Source organism: Adiantum capillus-veneris, chromosome 24, assembly GCF_014529385.1.
Source record: "Adiantum capillus-veneris isolate H3 chromosome 24, ASM1452938v2, whole genome shotgun sequence".
NCBI lineage: Eukaryota > Viridiplantae > Streptophyta > Polypodiopsida > Polypodiales > Pteridaceae > Adiantum > Adiantum capillus-veneris.
The window spans coordinates 95,751,291-95,770,286 of NC_140954.1; the positions used below are offsets into that span (position 1 = coordinate 95,751,291).

Below are 18,996 nucleotides of genomic sequence, written 5' to 3' on the forward strand. Positions count from 1 at the left end.
TTCCTTCGAGAAAGTCCCACTCAACACGATCGTATGCTTTCTCGAAGTCCGGGATGAAAAAAGCGAGAGGCTCAGAAGATGATCTGGCCCACTCCACTGCCTCATAACAAGTGAAGATATTATCCAAGATGCATCGATCCATGACAAAGCCTGTTTGAGAAGTATGAATAATATCTGGTAAGAATGGCCGCAAGCGATGGCTGATCATTAACGCTAATATCTTATAGACCAAAGGGAGTAGGGTAATAGGTCTCCAATGACGGAGCTGAGTGGTGTCACCCCCCTTCGGAATAAGAGATATGAGACCTGAACAAAGATCCGGATGCATATATCCTGAAGCAAAGATGTCCTGACAACCGCGAAGCAGTGGTATATACTAGATTGACATATGATGCCACCTCTCCGCACCTTGTCCTTCCCGGAGCTCGATGGGAGACCATCAGAGTAGTTGGCTGCCGCGGGAAGCGTCGTTGTGTTGACCCCCGTTTCGCTTCTGCTGATGCTGCACTTTGGAGGCTTTGGGTGTGGGAGGGTCGTGCCCTATCTCAGCTTTATTGGGACCCAGGAGAGTGGCATTGGCCCCACTCTGACCCCACTTGTGAACCTGTATCCTTCTTTGAGTACATTGTCAAGATTGGACGGTTAGCATTGATGAGACAGCAGCCAGAGCAGCCCACTCGTATGCGTTTTCGGTTACATTCATGCCTCTCTCATGCCTATCTGCAGCAGTTTTGGTCCGCCATCTGGGATTTACATGCGGCTCATCGTATTTCTTTTTTCATGTGGATGATTGCACATGCGGGACTTCCAGTTGGGACTTGGCTAGCTACTATGGGTCATGATCCGTTAGGTACTCGCTGTCCTTTGCGACTCCTTTAGTCACCTGCACACTAGCTTTGGTCATGCTCAGCTTCCCATGTTGTGTGGCTTGTAGTTTGCTTTCTACTTAGCAGAGCAGGTGTTCAACATGGATTTCTTACTTGGGGATCTGTCTCATGGTTGATACCGATGCCCAGCCCCCATCTTTTTTACAAGGGCTCAGACACAGATCCAGCCTTTATGCTTACCTCGGCTGGTTATCGGCGAGGGACTTTGGCTATGCTACCACAGATTGCTTGGCAAGGGGATTCTCAGACACGTGATGAGGTTTTTTCAATCATCACTAGTATTACCCTATGGAATGTTTGGAGAGCTCATTGTCTCTACATTCTAAGTGCGGCTCCACAACTCCTTCAGGATACCCTCACTGCCATTTGGCTGGACATCATTCACACCCTGATTTGGCAGTGGGATTCTTCCTTAGGTGCATCTCGAGCAGCCGAGGCTCGCCGATTTGCCTTCCTTCGGCGTTGGGCACGATCCCCACTCTTCTTCACACGTACAGGTGGCCAGATTACGTGGCATTATGCCCCTCCTCGGTGGTTTCTCCTCCACTCGTCACACCGACCACCATGAGATTGTTTTAGTCGAGTTGTCACTATAGTGGCTCTCCTCCTTACATTCAGCTTGTACACCCCACGTGATAGGCTATTTTGGCATCCGCTGGGGATTATATTGTACTCAGTAATCTACAGCCCTGACTTTTTCCAAAAAAAAGAGAGAGAGAGAGAGAGAGAGAGAGAGAGAGAGAGAGAGAGAGAGAGAGAGAGAGAGAGAGAGAGAGAGAGAGAGGGCTTTTGCTTTATTTTAAAAGCTTTTGATTTTCAGCTTTTGGGGCTCTGCTTTTGGCATCCCTTGTAAAGTCTTTAAATTAAGTGGGTAGGCCTCCCACTCTGCAGAGCATCTGGACGGAGAGTCTGAGAGTGAGCGCCTGCTGACTCTCTTGTACTTCGAATACAGATTAATACAAAAGGAAATACCAAAAGGGGCGCCAGTCTTTGGGGCCAATATCTCTAGGCACAGAACTCCACCGGGCCAATGTCGAATCAATTGTGAACTGTGAATTGTTTGAAGTGGTGTTGTGGTAGATTTTTAACTTGGAGTGTCCAAGTCTGTTCCTCTGACTTCATAGTTATCACGAACCTTTGAAAATCTTGCATCAGTGTTAGAGGCATCATTACTTGGAACTCCAGCTTGACCATGAAAAAGAGCTATAACTTGTGAATTTGCATCCACTTTTGAATCGGTAGAGCAGTGAATACTCTCATCATCTGTCAAACAATTGTGGGTTTCTTTCTCGTGAAGCTCATGAGAAATAACAGAAGAAGAAACTTCGTGTCCAGTATCCTGTACTTTAGTCATGTCAGAAATGTTAGGCACACAAAGAACATCATCCAAGCAATCTTCATATATCTCATCATCTTGTTCCGCTTCACACACTTCTATGGTAGCCAAAGATCCATCGATACTCTATGAAGACTCTTCATGCACCTCCCTGAATAGGTACTAGTAGTAGAGAAATCATCCATAATATGTTGCTCATACATACCACAATCAGATAAGAAGACATCAATAATGGCATTCTGTTCTCTCAACCCTGACAAGGAAGCATCACTATTCGCATCTTCATCTTGCTCTGTGGATATCAACACCTGTAAACATATCGTTAGCAGCAATTGTAGATTCATATATACCCTCATGCACATCCTCTATTGACTCCATAATTTCTTGCACTTATGCAATCGTCTTCAAGAAACTTGCTATTCTGCTTGGCCTCGCATGCTTCCATTGTGCTAAGAGGACCATCAACACCTTGTAAAGGATCATCTTGAACGTCTTGAGAACAATCCATGTTGCAAAGATTACTAGTATGTGGAACACTGACAACAGAACTTTCACCTTCGTCTAATTCTTCACAAGATCCAATGATAGAGGCAGCTACCATGTGAGCAAGCTTTGAAAATTTTTCATCAATGACTTTAGTATGAAATTCATTATTTACCTGTGTTAGATTGCTTGCAACATGATCCTCTGCGATGAAAGCTTGTACTTGCAAAGCTGCATCTGCTTTAGCTTTACTTCTTGCATGAATTTGCTCCCAAAATTCATCATAACTAATTGTCTGCAATTGATCTCCATCACCTTTACTGAAAGTAACCTGCTTTTGTTGATTCATCTGCTCTATTTCCAAGGCTATGACTTGTACAACTGCTTCTTCAAATTTAGCCCAGTTATCTGCATACTTATCAATAAGCTCCTGTATCTGATCATGTAATTCTGGAGCTACTAACCGGTTAAACTCCTTGATCATATGCTTAGTTAGAATACCTATAAGCTCCATTTCTGACCTGTAGCATGCAAGATATCCATCACTATCGTAGCCATCAAAAATACCTCTTTCAGAACAAACTTTATCCAATGCTCCTTCCATTCCTTCATCCGGTTGAGCAAATCCTCGTAAAAACTCTTCTCGGTTCAAACCAAATTGCTCATAAGTAACCTGCTGCTGCTATTGCTGTTGCTGCAAGAAAGCATCAAATAGCTGCATCATCTTTGCATCATTTCTACTTGAGACGTCGTCGTCATCCTCTTTGCCAAAATTTCCCACCCCTGCTCGGGCTTCACCAAAGATGTCGGGGGAATTTTATGTTCACAAGTTGAGCCGGTTCAGCATCGGGGGGCTGCTCGTTGTGGGAAACGGTGAGAGAAAGATGCACATCTCAAGAGAATATAGCACAACAGAACACCTTGTACATCTTGATTGAATTACTTAGATGAACTAAAATTTGAATACAAAAAAATAACTTGATCGCAATAGGCAACAAGTGCTCTTGAACCCGCCAAGACTATGAGCGAAAGTGCAAATGCCAAATCTGTATGGCCTCAATGCCCTTCCCTTGCTCTTCCTGACCACCTTCACATGCACTCACTTTGCTGTCACTTGCTTTGGTCTTCTTTGAACTCAAGCAAACCTCTGAAAATTGCTAAAAAAGTGCGTATGCATCGTCATAACTTCGCCAAGAGACCTCCTACGATTCTTATCCGTTGGCTTCTGCCAGGGTCGCCCCGTCGGCCTCTGCAGTTATACTCTTTCTTGAACCCTTTACTCCGACTATAGTCAGGTCTTCGTGACGTCTTAATGCAGTCACTTTCTTGTACAAAAAACAAAACCTTCTAACATGACATGAAAACAACATTTGATAAACCTCGTGGTCGTAAAATATACTGTTGGCTTGCCATAAACTATCAAGTAGTCAGCCAAAGCCTCTGCTCGTCTCGCTCGACGACGTCTCTCCTCCTGCCTCCTCCCTACCTGCTTGTCTTATAGCGCTCCCCCTCGACTCCTTCAACAGTTACAAATCCTCGGACTTGAGCTAGCTCTAAAATCAGATTGTGGTCTTTATTTAGTTCTCTTGGAATAGACCGCACCATCTTCCTTTTGCCAACCAGAATACTTTAAATCCACTGCCCATGACCTCTGATGCACGGCGGCAATCATCTTCAAGTGAGTCAATAGCACGACCGTGGGGCCATGATAGCGCTCTTTCCTCCCTCTCCTGCTCGGCAGCTCTCTGATGGCGCTGTCTGCCCTCGACTCCCACTTATTCTCGTCCACGGCTCTTAAACCACCAGCGTTGCCTTCCAACTGCTCGTCGGCCGCCACCTGCAATTGCTCGCCCACGCCTCTGCGGCAATTGACGCCACTGCTTGCTTTTCCTTCTCGCTCTCGTCCTCCTGCTACCTCGTCCGCTCACACGCATGTTGCTCGATGGCTATATCTCTTCCCCTCAGGCTCGCCTCTGCTCGTTAGCTTGCTTGCGTCCCTGCTGTTGTTGACGCCCCTCGTCTCTGCTTTCCGCCGACCTCCCTGCTCGACGACGTCAACTCACGCCAACTCTTTCCTGTGGAGTGCCCCGGCCCCCGATGGAGGTTTTTTGACGGCAGTATCTCCTCTGCAATTGACGGCGCTCTCTGCTTGCTAAACTTGCCAACTCCTCGTGCTGCTGCTTGTATTGCTCTTCCCCGCTTGCTTTTCTCTCCCAAAAGCTTGGTCGACCTCTTGCTTATCGTCCCTCGCTACTGCAGTTGACGCCATGCTTTTCCCTCCTCCTGCTCGTAGCACCCTGTCGCAGTTGACGCTCCACCTCGTTATATTCAGCCCTTGCTCACGACGGCGTCCAACCCCTCGTTTGATAGGCCCTTGGCTCCTTTATTTAGCTGCTCCTCGATATTTATAAAGCCTTACTTTATTAAAAGCTTCATAGTGTAAGCGGCCATTCACACTAAGCCCCTACTCGACCTCGTTAGTCCTCCCTTTTGCAATCGACCCCCGTACTGCAGCTCTCGGCCCTCTCTCTCTACTCGTCAACCTCTTTAGTTGCAATCGACGACGATTTTTACTGCTCTCGTACTGCAGCTCTCGGCCCTCGCTCTCTGCTTCGATGTGCTCCAAGTTACACCGTTCATGGACTTCGGAGGCACTTTCAACTTATATATCGGCTAAAGATTGCTAAGCTCAAACTTGAAGCACAAGCTTAGTTACTGCATTATAAATACTTGCCATCCGACGAGATTGCCCTTCAAAAACTTCTACGCTTTGACTATGTTGTACATATACTGCAATCAATGTTCTCCAAGTGACAACATCGTATACATTAGCTCCTCAAGCAAGCAATGTGATCTATGACGTGAACAACACTTGGTATACATATTGACCCGTGCACGATCAAGCACAACAATTAGCATTTATATCTACCAAAGTATCCCTAAGCACTTATTGTGCCCTATGAAGTGCACCGCAATAGACATACTTATCAACCCTGGCTTTGTCAATCACATTCCTTTTTTGCTCCCCCATGCTGATCATATCCCAACAATCTTAAAATCCTCTTGAGGTATAATAATATCCAAATCCAATCCATGTGTCCTTTTTGAGCTTCACATTGTGGACACAGAGCGTCACGACATCGTGTTGTGACTCTCATGGAGCTCTTCAACACACCTGCAGAGGGTGCAACATCCAAGCCTATACCTTCCCTACCTCCTTCTCGTCCACCTCCTACACCTGATCCTATTCCTGTTCTTGTTTCCTCTACATCGCAGCCAATTACTTCACCCGATCATGCCATGTCAGATTTCGATTCTGATGTGGATGATGGTTCTCCTTGGGTGGAGGCGGTCCCACATCGCAAGGAGAAGTTAGTTCCGGGTTGGCTCTACTCTACGGTTTCTTCCTCTGGAGTCACGAAGTTATTAGACCCGCCAGACCTTGAACAACCTTGACGTTCTGTACGCCTCAAGTAAAGGCAAGTTTATGATGGCGCAGAGTTCGTGAACTTTGCACTCATGTCTCAAATTCAGGCTTCACCAGTTGAGCCTTCCTCGGTGGAGGAAGCATTCCAACATGATTGTTGGAAGCGTGCCATGCAGACAGAGATGGACGCTATCGAGCGGAATAAAACCTGGACTTTGGTTCCCAGGCCCAACAAGCGGAAGGTAGTTTCTACGAAATGGATTTTCAAGACAAAGTACAAGGCGAATGGTTCCCTCGACAAACACAAGGCGAGACTTGTTGCTCGGGGTTTCACACAGCGACTAGGCGTGGACTTTGACGAGACCTTTGCTCCCACCGCTCGCATGACTACCATACGCATAGTGTTTGCTCTCGCAGCCAACTTTGGTTGGTCTATCTTCCAGATGGATGTCAAAAGTGCGTTTCTGAATGTAGATTTGGATAAAGAAGTTCATGTGGAGCAACCTCTTGGGTTTCGTATACTAGGCAAGGAGGATTAGGTCTTTCAGTTGTGGAAAGCATTGTATGGACTGAAGCAGGCTGGACAACAGTGGTACCTCACACTTGACCAGTTTCTCGTGAAGCTGGGGTTATGGCGTACCTCATTAGATTCCAGCTTTTATGTTGTCTCTGATGGCTCTTTGGTTGCGATCGTGATTGTCTATGTGGATGATCTCATTTTCACAGGCTCTTGGACCAATATGATCAAGTTGATCATGAAAGCTATTGAGACGCATTTCGAGATGATTGATTTTGGGCTTCTTCACTATTTTCTTGGATGCCAGATTTTTCAAACACTAGACGATATCTTCTTTTCTCACCGGAAGTATACGAATGCTATCTTGGAGAGATTCTACATGACAAGCTGCAGACTGATGGACACTCCTCTTGAGCCCGGAAAACGTATCGCTTCACGATCCTTCCCCACGGATTGACTTGGAGCAGTACAGGAATGTTGTTGGCTGCCTCGTATGGCTGACTTATTCCCGACCAGACATCTGTTACACAGTTTCTGTCCTCGGTTCCTTCAACACCCGACCTCGTCAGCGACATTGGCAGTTCACCTAGCGTACTTTGCAGTACATCAGCGGCACCTTGGACCATGGTGTGTTCTATGGTCGCTCCAAGGGTTGCACCTTACTTAGTTGGTGTAATTCAGATTGGGTAGGAAATCGAGATACTTGGTGCTCTACTATAGGAGTAGTTTTCACACTCGGCTCGAGACCCATTTCATGGAGCAATAAGCGGCAACCCACCGTTGCGCTATCTTCTACAGAGACGGAGTATAGAGCAACTTGCTATGCTGCTTGTGAGGTCATATGGCTACGGAGATTATTGGGAGAGTTGTGTTTTCCCGAGACTTCTACGACTTGTCTTTTGTGCGACAATGGACAATGAGAGTTGCATTGCTATTGCCAAGAACCCTATCTTTCACGCTCGGACAAAGCACATTGAGGTGCAGTACCACTATGTTCGGGAGCGGGTTTTGGCTGGAGATCCTCATTTGGAGTATGTTCCTACAGCGGACAATGCAGCAGACATCTTCACGAAGGCTCTACCTCAGCGGACTTTGGCTTCTCACCTTCGACTCCTCTGTGTTGTCTCAGCATCCGGTGCTGCGAGGGGGTGTTAGAGTTACACCACTGTTGCTTCGCCATTTTGTACGGCTAGTGATTGTCCCGGGTTGGCCACCCATCGCACATCATGTAGATTGCATGGGCGGACACTTTTAGCACGTGTTCGGCCGGTCATTTTTTGAGCCTGGCTGGGTTCACACATTTTTAGCCATTTTTGGGCTTTTATGTATTTTGCACCAGTTACACATTTTTTTCCCTACCTCAACCTAAGATTCTATAAATAGAAAGCTTAGGGTCTTGTAGTCATTCAGATTGTGTATTGAGAGCATCATTTGCAGAGCACTTGTGCTCTCTCTCTCTCTCTCTCTCTCTCTCTCTCTCTCTCTCTCTCTCTCTCTCTCTCTCTCTCTGTGTCACAAGACGGGCACCACGTGCCAATAGAAAAGAACAGACTGAACAGACTTTCAAGACTTCAATAACAACTGAACTGAGAGAGAAGAGACGACACGTGACACGAAGTGGCGGAATTCCACCCCAGAGAGTATTGGCCCCAAACCTTGGCGCCCCTTTCGGTATTTCTTTATATTGCATCAACACAGTACAAGCCGGTACTCCAAACTTTGCACCTTCTCCAGGAAGCATGCCAGAGAAGGAGCCCTAATCTCATATTTAAAGGCCCTTGGCGTGAAAAGCAGTTACAGTGAAAAGCCTTTAAAACTCAAAAGCATCTGGTCCAAAAGCAAAGCCAAAAAGCTATCAGTATAAATCACGGAAATCCGTACAGCTGCCTCGTCATTAGCCAGCACAAAACGCAGAAATCCGTACAGCATGCCACGTCATCATGCCAACGCAATTTTTTGGAAATCTGCCACGTCATTAGTTTGTGTGTGTGTGTGCGGGTCTTGCTTTATTTTAATCCTTTGTCACTTAGGGCCCCATCGGACGGGGTTCCCATAAGTTGGTAGGACTTCTTCTTCTGTTACTTGTTCTTCTTAGGGTTTAACCCCTCGGCCAACATCTGTAAGTTGGCTCCATTCTTTAGGCTTTGACACGTCAGTAGTTTGTTATACTCTCCCTCCAGCGCGTGGCTCACACTCTTTCGGTTGCTCACTCTCACAAAATCTACGACGAAAACAGACATTTTGAACTAACACTTTGACATCAGGACATTCATGCGTGTAAGAAGAGTGCATGCCAGGAGCAAATTAAGAGATCACAATAGGATCTATTGCAAGAGCTTCTAAATGTTTGCTCTTCACGAGAGAGTCACTAATCACATCATGCATACTACCCGAATCAGACAAGATCACAATGCATTGACTATTCACATGACCATATCATTGTATGAGAGACTCATCTACATGATCATGTGTAAGGTGCAGTTGAAGTGAATGTTGAACTTTGCTCAAGATGAGTGCTCCGAACTGTGCTCAAGGGTTCCTTTTACTGACGGAAGGGAGAGCCTTTCGTTCCTCTAATGAGAGAGTGCAAATGATCACAAACAAAGTGGTAAACACTGTGAATGAAGGTGCTGAGACTGAGAGATAGAGAGAGAAGAATACGACACCTGAATGTTGTCAAACCCTCCTCCAAGGGCCCCGCTCTCTATGGCGAGAGCCGTCTACTATTGATTGCGCAAATCTCTACAATGGTCTGAATGTAATGGTCTTGCTGACGATGTCGACGACGATGACAAGACGAGCTGAAATCTGAAAACGCTAAGGGCTGAAATCTGCAAATCTTGTATCTGCTGAATTCTGACTCTATGTCGGTGACGACGGCGATGATGATGACGCGACGACAATGCGCTGAAAACGCAGATGCTGAAATCTGCGAATAGCGGGCTGAATCTGCAAACGTTGGCTGATATGACCGTGCGGTGAGGATCTTCTGCGGGAAGGTGAAATCTGCGAGGTTTGGGGGTTGCGGTACGAAATCTAACTGCTAAAAATGCAAAACGCTGATGCAAATGGCTGTTCTGTTGCCAAGGAACTGCAAACGCTAGGGCCGTTCTGCTGTTCCCAAAACGCTAGGAATGGTGATATCTGCCGCAAAAATGCTAGAGAATCTGCTAACGCCAGTCTGATCTGCAACTTGCAAAACGCTGGGGCTAACCTGCAAATGTTGAAAACGCTAGGCTGTTCTTAAGGGTTGAAAATGCTAGGTTGTTCTGCAGGGGATCTTGCTGAGAAGGTGCACCGCCAGACACTTGGTCCTTGCTGCCTCTTCTGCCAGAAAATGCTAGCGCTAACTTTTCTTATATATATTTCCTTAGTCAATTTGCCCTACCCAGATTCCCAACAAAGTCACTTATTAATATTAAGTGAAAAATGGCTAAAATAGGGAAAATAGGTTTTGTGCAATGTAAAATGCTTCTGATGGAATCTGATGGTAATGCTGATGATCATGCTGTGTGCAACCAGAGGATATGCATCTACTCTAAGAGCTTGGACATGCACGGCCTACGAACAGACTCACAAAGGTGCCAGAACACTTCCTAAGCTAACTGAACCCTTGTCATGAAGTAGCTTGTCCACATGCACATAGGGTTAGATGTGCACGTGACATCCCCTCCTTTTTAAAGTGATGTACTGGTATCGATCTGCATGGCTTCCTTGTAGGCTACCAACAGTTCGGGATAATCTTTGAAAAACTCTTCATCGACCCGTTGCTTCAGGGGTTCCTCGATCCTTGAATTTCAAAAATTACCGTGTGACTTGTTTCTTTGAACCATGGCGAAACCGATGCAACAACACTTACTCCGGCTCCGTGACTTCTGCTTCATTGATGATCTCCGGCTCTTGTTCCTCGGAAATGTCCTTTGGAGGTGTTCCCTGAAACGCTTTCAACCAAGAAACATGGAAAACATTGTGCATTGACCATGAGTTAGGCAATTGCAATCTCATCAAAACTTCATTTATCTTTTTAATGACCAGAAATGGACCATACATTTGAAAAGACAACGTAGGACATTTCTTTTCAACTTGCTTAAGACGTTGCTTCATGATTCTTAAATACACCTAATCCCCTTCCTTGATCGAAACATCTTGACGATGCTTATTAGCCTGCTGTGAGTAAGACTCATGAGCATTGCTTAGCTGAAGCTTCACTCTCTTTAGCATTGGAAGCATTCAAGGAACACTCTATGTTTGACAATTGTTGATCGTTTTAGCAAGTTTTGCATGTTGATTCCTTGTAAGGCCGTAGCAGAGTCGTTTATTAAGCATTGGTACCCCCTCCGTGGTTTGCCAAAATTTATTGTTTCAAATAGGGATGTTAAGTTTATGTCCAATTTTTGGCGCGCACTCTTTGAAAATTTTGACACTAAGTTGATTTTTTCATCGGCTTTTTATCCACAGTCAGATGGTCTGATAGAGATTTACAATCAGTTGGCTTTTGATGTTTTAAAGTCATACGTGCATGATCAGCAGTCTCATTGGGAGCTCTATCTCCCATTGGTTCAGGCTATTTTGAATGACTCTTTTTCCTCTGCCATTGATCGAACTCTGTATGAGGCAGCTTTTGGCCGTCCGTTCCAGTCACTTTTGACTCGCTCTGATACCAATGTAAGGTGCAGCGGAAGTGAATGTTGAACTTTGCTCAAGAGGAGTGCTCCGAATTGTGCTGAAGGGTCCCTTTTACGTACTGAAGGGAGAGCCTTCCGTTCCTTTAATAAGAGAGTGCAAATGATCACAAACAAAGTGGTAAACACTGTGAATGAAGGTGCTGAGACTGAGAGATAGAGAGAGAAGAATACGACACCAGAATGTTGTCAAACCCTCCTCCAAGGGCCCCACTCTCTATGGCGAGAGCGGTCTACTATTGATTGCACAAATATCTACAATGGTTGAATGCAATGGTCTTGCCGACGATGTCGATGACGATGAGGACGACAACGGGGCTGAAATCTGAAAACGCTAAGGGCTGAAATCTGCAAATCTTGTATCTGTTGAGTTCTGACTCTATGTCGATGATGATGGCGATGATGACGATGCGACGACGATGCGCTGAAAACGCAGATGCTGAAATCTGCAAATAGCGGGCTGAATCTGCAAACGCTGGCTGATCTGACCGTGCGACGAGGATCTGCTGCGGGAAGGTGAGGTCTACGAGGTTTGGGGGCTGCGGTACGGAATCAAACTGTTGAAAATGCAAAACGCTGATGCAAATGGATGTTCTGTCGCCAAGGAACTGCAAACGCTAGGGTTGGTGATGGTATCTGTTGCAAAAACGCTAGAGAATCTGCTAACGCCAGGCTGATCTGCAACTTGCATAACGTTGGGCTGATCTGCAAATGCTGAAAACGCTAGGCTGTTCTTGAGGGCTGAAAACGCTAGGTTGTTCTGCTGGGGATCTTGCTTAGAAGGTGCATTGCTAGACACTTGGTCCCTGCTGCCTCTTCTGTCAGGAAGTGCTTGCGCTAGCTTTTCTTATATATGTTGCCCTACCCAGGTTTCCAACAAAGTCACTTATAATGTTAAGTGAAAAATGGCTAAAATAAGGAAAATAATTTCTTTGCATTGTAAATGCTCCTGATGGAATCTGATGGTAATGCTAATGATCATGTTGTGTGCAACCAGAGGATATGCATCTACTGTAAGTGCCTGGACATGCACGGCTTGCGAACAGACTCACAAAGGGGCCTGAACACTTTCTAAGCTAACTGAACCCTTGTCATGAAGTAGCTTGTCCACATGCACATAGGGTTAGATGTGCACTTGACATCATGAGAAACTTAGGACACATTAGTGTTCTCATTGAGTGCATTAACAGATGATGTAGATTTTGTGGGTTCTTTAGGTGATTTCTTAGGACAAACTCGTTTTACCTTTAGTGTGACATTCAAAATATCTTCCTTCTCGTGCGTATACGACTCGTTCTTCAAGAGTTAACCTACCTCCTAAATTTCCTTGAGCAGATTTTTCATCAAGTGTCAACTTAGGGGTTTCTTGAGTTTTAGCCTTTCCTTTATCATCATTGTGAGAGTTCTGTGCTCTAAGTGTGGAAGAAGATTGAGAAGAAGAATTACTGTCATGCTTACCAGTGGTCTTACCACTCGGATGATTTTGAGAAGTACTCAATTTGTTCTCTTTGGCTTGCCTTTGTTGTGCTTCATTCCTTGTGCTAGAGCAATTCTGACGGCATCATTGTAGTCCGTAGGGTGGAAAACTTGTACATCAAACTTGATGTACTCGTTTAACTCGAAAAGGAAAGCCTCCTTTCGTTCGGCATCCGATTTGCGCAATTGGATGCCAATGCAAAATACTGTTAGAAAAAGACATAACAGGAGTCCCATCTTTCTTTAGACCACGCCAATCTTCTATTAACCAATCAAGGTACTGTGGTGGCATAAAGCGAGCCTTGAGCTTATCTTGGAAGTCGACCCAACTGAAAGAGAGGCGTACGCTTTCCTTGGCATGCTCAAGATGCTTAGCCAACTCTGACTCCTGCCAAGCTTGATACCAATTAATAGCTTCAACTGCTAGATACATGGCAGTAGTCAACACTTTATTGTTGCTTGTTTTCTTGTTAGTCGCAAAGTAAGCATTAAATTGATGCAACTGAGAATGAGTCACAGAAGCATTCTTTCTTCACGGTCGCGGTCCATGGTGGCGTGTTGTGCCTTTTCTTGTAGCATCATATCCATCATCGACTTGACCAAAGCCTCCATAGGGTTTGGTGCAATCCGTGGCATAGATGGGGATGGGGGAGGATCGGGGAACAATCCTCTTGGTGTAGAAACATTGTCTTCTCCAACTCCACTCTTGTCACCTTCATGCAAAGTATCCATTCCGGTTCGGGTCATTGGGTGATTACCATGCACTGAGTTCTTGAGTACTTGGGATTCTTGGGTTCTTGAGTTTTTGAGGTTCTTGAGTACTTGGAATTCTTGGGGTTCTTGAGTACTCGGGGTTCTTGGCGTGCCACATGTGTTTAAGAAGGCTTTTCTCTTACCCAAGCTCAACTCCTTGGCGGCATTGCGCTCACACCAAGATTGCTTTTTTCCACTTCACGTCGATTGGCCTGCTGTTAAGTGCAAGGTCCGCTCTCATTGAGTGGAAAAGAGGAACGAGGGGAGGCTTGACAAGCCCTTCTTTCTTGGGTTACTTGTCACTCTTCAAAAACACAGATTAGGGATCAACATGCCCAAGTGGTCTAGGGTTACGTGCAACCACAACAAGCCAAAAAAAATTCTTGTGCTTCTTTCCTTGAGTGATGGTAACGAACACTGCAAAGAGCTCTTATACCAATGTAATGTGCAATGGAAGTGAATGATGGTGTATGGCTTAGGATGAATGATCAATGAGTGCTCAAGGTTCCTTTTACTTTAGAGGAAGGGAGAGCCTTCCTTGCTTAGGGAGAAAATGTGCAATGACCAAACAAAGAGAGTGGAATGCAAACTGAGTGAGAGTGAGAGTGAGAGTGAGAGAGAGAGAGAGAGAGAGAGAGAGAGAGAGAGAGAGAGAGAGAGAGAAGAGATGACACTAGATGGAGTCCCAAAACCTCCTCCAAGGGCCTCCCTCTCTATTGCTAGAGAGGTATTTGCTTTAGATTGCACAAAGGTTTGGTACAATGCTTCTAGATGCTGTGGTACTTGACGACGGCGATGTCAACGGCAACGGCGAAGATAGAGGGCTTAAAATGAAAAACACTAGGGTTGAGGCTGGCTGAAAACTGAGCGTTGTCCTAGGGCTGAATTCTGCAATTGTGCAGGCGACGACGATAGTGACGATGAGACTATGCAAAAACGCTGGTGGCTGAAATCTGAAAACGCTGATGGCGTTGGTGGAGTCCGACGAGGATCTGATGTGGGAAAATGGCGGTACGGCGAGGCAAGGGCTGATCTAGAAACACTGATCTTCGGGGCTGAAAAACACTGATCTTGTTGGCGTTTTTCCCAAGATTGAAAAGGCTGATGTCTGTTGGCAAAAACGCTAGGCTTCTGCTTATGGAGAAAAGAGCCTGAGGGTGCTGCCAGTCTGCTAGGTGCTTACCCTCCTTGTGTCTCTGCTTTTTGGCTTCTACTGGGCGCCCCCTGCCTTGCTTATATAGCTCCCAAAACCTGGATCGAGCAGTCTTCTTGATGCCTCCACGATTTGGTAGACAAAAAGTTATTCATTAATAAATGACTTATAAGAGGTGGTTCATATGCAATATGGAAAAACTGGGTTTCTGTGGTGGAAAATGCTCATAGTGGGTACTGGGTACTGATGCTAGTGATCATGGTTTGTGCAATCAAAGGGTATGCAGCAACTCGTAAGTGCCTGGACATGCACGGCCCGCGTACAGGCTCACAAGGTTGCCATAACGCTTTCTAGGCTACCTAAACCCTAGAAGTAGGAATAGCTTGTCCACATGCACATAGGGTTAGATGTGCACGTGACATGACCACTACCCCAACAAATCATTTAGAAGGCACTAACTAAACAAATGTGTAGAGTAAAAACATGCACAAGACACTATCTCTCTTCTCACCACCAGTGATGGTATTGTCACTAGTGATAAGAACTAGATTGCATTATGAGGAACTCTTTAGTCGCTCTCTTAGTCGCTCATTTGGATTGCATTCTGAGGAACTCTTTAGTCGCTCTCTTAGTCGCTCATCTGGATTCTAGACAGCTTGAAGGCCAACCGTTGTCTCTCGTCGACAAGGTACTCTAGTATTTTTGTGGTCTAGGCATCCAATTATCCTTGAGACCTCATGGGCTAAGTAGAAGACATTCATATACATTAAGAGATCTATTAATTAAAAGATCTTTAATATTTGTTGAATAACAACCCATTCAGTTAAGTATTTGTGATGCACTCGTTTTTATTTTTGTATTTGAAAGGATAATTTGAAAATATGACCTTCCGTAAGGAAAGGTGTATTTTCCTAATATCCATCTTTTGAAAGAATAGGGTTCCCTTCAAATACTAATGCGGTTAGGGTGTTGGTCTGCCATATTCATATAATCAGTAGATGATACTGAGCTAACATATCTTGTCTTCTATAAAGCAAATAGTTTAACACGCTCATCTTCAAGCTATCGGAAGATGGCATCTTTCACAAAGTGGCATCTTTCTTGTTTCTACTATCAAACCAACTAGGTAACAGTCATTATAAGTAAACCGGTATAAAATTAGAGTGATCAAGTTGAATCTAGCATAGCTTTCTACACAAATATAAGTGTTTGAAAGTTCCTTCCTACCACCCCATTGTATCTAATAAAATTGTTAGTGCTCTTGTAATCTGAGTGTGTCAAGAAGGTGCGAATTTGACATATTATGCCTTGTTTAGTGTGTGTGTGTGTGTCTAATGTCATATATATAGTGTTTACTATATGCAACCATTTTACCAAAACGATTCCATGCGCTAGACATCTAAAAGTTATTCCTGGCATTTTAGCTCTATTCTTTCTTCTTTTTATGGAATGGCATCGCACTACTTGGATCATCCATCATGTACCATAAGGTTCTTTGTATGTTACATTTATGGTTCTATGTATGTTGCATGTATAGTGAGACTCATTGTATACTCTTTTTGCGGCAAGTCTATGGTGTTCTTTGCCCATTGTCAATGGTTCAAGTACGTGTAGACCATTTTCCAATTGATATTAAAGCTATTGTTTATTGAGATTAGAAAGGGACATATGCTAATTACCCTCTCTATGCGATGCAGCTAGGTGCCTATACATTTCTCATGGGCCAACTTTTCCTTTCTTTGGGCCATTACTCTCCACTGTGTTCCACCAACATTTCTAAATGCTCAAACATTGTGCGTATTCTTGTGCTACACTTGGATACACTACCCTACCTCGCGATGGTCTGAGTTGCTTTGTGCATCTACATATGGGCTCGGTAATATGATAAGTTTGTTAATGTTAAAGTACTTACTCAATTAGCATCCTTGCAAATCAAAGTAACTCTTGGTGTGTAGTACAAGATTCTTCCAATTAGTGTAGGTATTAATGTTCGGAAAAGGTTTGCCTCAACTTAACCTCTAGCCAAGTCCAATTTCAGATTGAGTAGTTTGAAATCAGGAGAAAGGAAAGAAAAGCCGTTAAAAATTACAAGGAAATAGTTCAAAAATCTTTCAAATGTGGAAGATTTTATTAGTAGTACGGGTTTGCATCTTCAGGAGGAGTAAACAAAAGCGCCTAAGGTAAAAGACTTTCCCGAACATTGGTAAATATGTATGACAGTTCATAGTATGCGTTTATCTTCCAAACCATGGAAGGTGCATTGCGAAAACCAAGCATGGAAGGGAAAAGGATTAGCTATCCTACTATGTGGTCGCAAGTGTACACGAAAATTAGCTATATCGTCATCTATCCTCTTATCACCCACATGCTCTCTTATGCATTGTGGTATCAATGTGGAGGGTTATTGAGGACCTACATATGGTGAGAGTCCATCTCTTATCTACCATAATTTACAAAAAACGCAAAGTTGGAAGTTTAATATATTTTAAGCAGAAGACTAGTGTCCACACCGGACTCTAGTTATTTGTGTCCCACTACCATAGAATTTGGTACATAACCTATCCTTAGAGCTTAATGTTTATGTAAAACCACTATATATATGTGAAAACAATGCATCTTGTATGGTTTTCAAATAATTGTTAGAAAATTCCATTTTTTGCGATCTCAATAGAGACCCTCACATGAGGACTAAGGAAAAAATTACTAAGCAATACTTTGTAATTGTCCACTCACCCATATTTATCCATATTATTCCATGTGTTAGCCATAAAACATTAAACAACCATGATTGTAAGATCTATTACTACGCTCAAGTTTAGGAGTATGCCTGTCATAAAATTTAATATCTAATATCTAACCAACCCAAATGATTTTCACGTATTAAATTGATCACTTAATGTGGGAGAATAAACGGGAAGAGTGTTAAGATATAGACATGTACTTATAGATCTATCTCAACACGGGGCCAATGGTAAAGGGGCCCAAATGAGAGATGGTCTATCAAAGAGCAAGGCTAACAAATGGAGCATAAAATCTTAGGGTTCGCTTCATTGAAGACCTCCAATAATGTGTGTAAAAGGCCTTTGACCTTAGGTAAGCTAGGACTGAGCTTGAGGCGAAGGAACCCGACCCAGCTCGAGGTGCTTGTCTTGCTTGTCATGCTTGATGACTAAGGTGCTTAATTATTGAGATGCTTGAGGTGCTTGACATGCTTGAGATGCTAAGGTTGCACTTGAGGTGAGAACCCAGCCCAAGTTTAAAGTGCTTATAAGCCAAGCTTGTGGTGGGATCTGGGCCTATGCATGAGGGGCTTGAGGTGTCAAAAAGTCAAAGATTCAATCCCTACAAGGAGGGGGCGAGCCCTACATGAGGGGGGATGAGAGAGAACACCCACACACTCACACAAGGCATGCATGGTACAAATAAAGCAAAAGAGACACTTGTCAAGTTCTCCTCGTGTTGCCCTCATGGTGTGCTTGAAGCTTATTGGTTGGCCACCCAAGGAATCCAATAATAATTTAGGAGAATTAATTAAATGAGTTAGCATTTATCTAGCCCTCTCTCTCAAAGAGGAAAGGGGGACACTTGTCTCAAGGCTACCCTTGCTGCTTGTAATGCCTCCTGCTTGTGATTGGCTAGGCTTGGAGGGGTCCAATGAGCTTCAAGCATGAGCTACAAGGGGGGGTCGACCCAAGCAAGCTATGAGGTTGCTTAGGGGGTATACTCACACACACACACACACACACTCACAAACACTCTCATTGTGTGCTATGGAAAGTGCAAGAGCTCCCTCTCCTTCTCCAAGCAAGTAGAGGTTGAGAGCATACACCAACACTCTTGGATATGGCGTGCAAATCGAACCAAGAGCCATTCTTCAATGCTTAAGCTTGCCATCTCCTTCTTCTTCATTACTATGCTATTATGTATGCAAGCAACAAGAGTTATGATAAGTGAGGAACTAATTCTTTCTCCTACGAAATGTTTCTTCCTCCTCTTCCCTACTCTCATTCCTTGCTAGCTCTCTCCACCTTCGAAGGTGTTTGAGGTCTTGGGATAGTTAAAGCTTTCTTCAAGTTTATGTTATGTTTGTGATGCATGAAGCTTTCCATCTTCATTGCATCACCTAGGTCACAAGGAACACAAAGATTGTATTGTAACAAGTCTCTCTCTTAATGGGAGAAATCATAATACAAATGCCTATTGGAGGGGAGACTAGCTCCATATAAATCCGGTCCTCAACTGTTGTCATGTTCTTTAAATTCTCTCTTGCAAAAGTATTGTT

General features: G+C 44.3%; 1 protein-coding gene across 4 annotated transcripts in view; it reads left to right on the plus strand.

Annotated features, from left to right (window-relative positions):
* The window catches only part of LOC147426812 (gibberellic acid methyltransferase 1-like), a 53,719-nt gene extending 37,089 nt beyond the window's left edge, over positions 1-16,630 (plus strand). For 3 of the 4 annotated variants that reach the window (XR_015186187.1, XM_086498432.1, XM_086498430.1), the window contains one exon: positions 16,412-16,630. The gene's annotated coding sequence lies outside the window, so the exon portion shown is untranslated. The remainder of the gene's footprint in view (positions 1-16,411) is intronic. The other variant, XM_086498431.1, reaches the window with a different exon arrangement.
* Positions 16,631-18,996: the final 2,366 nt, after the last annotated feature.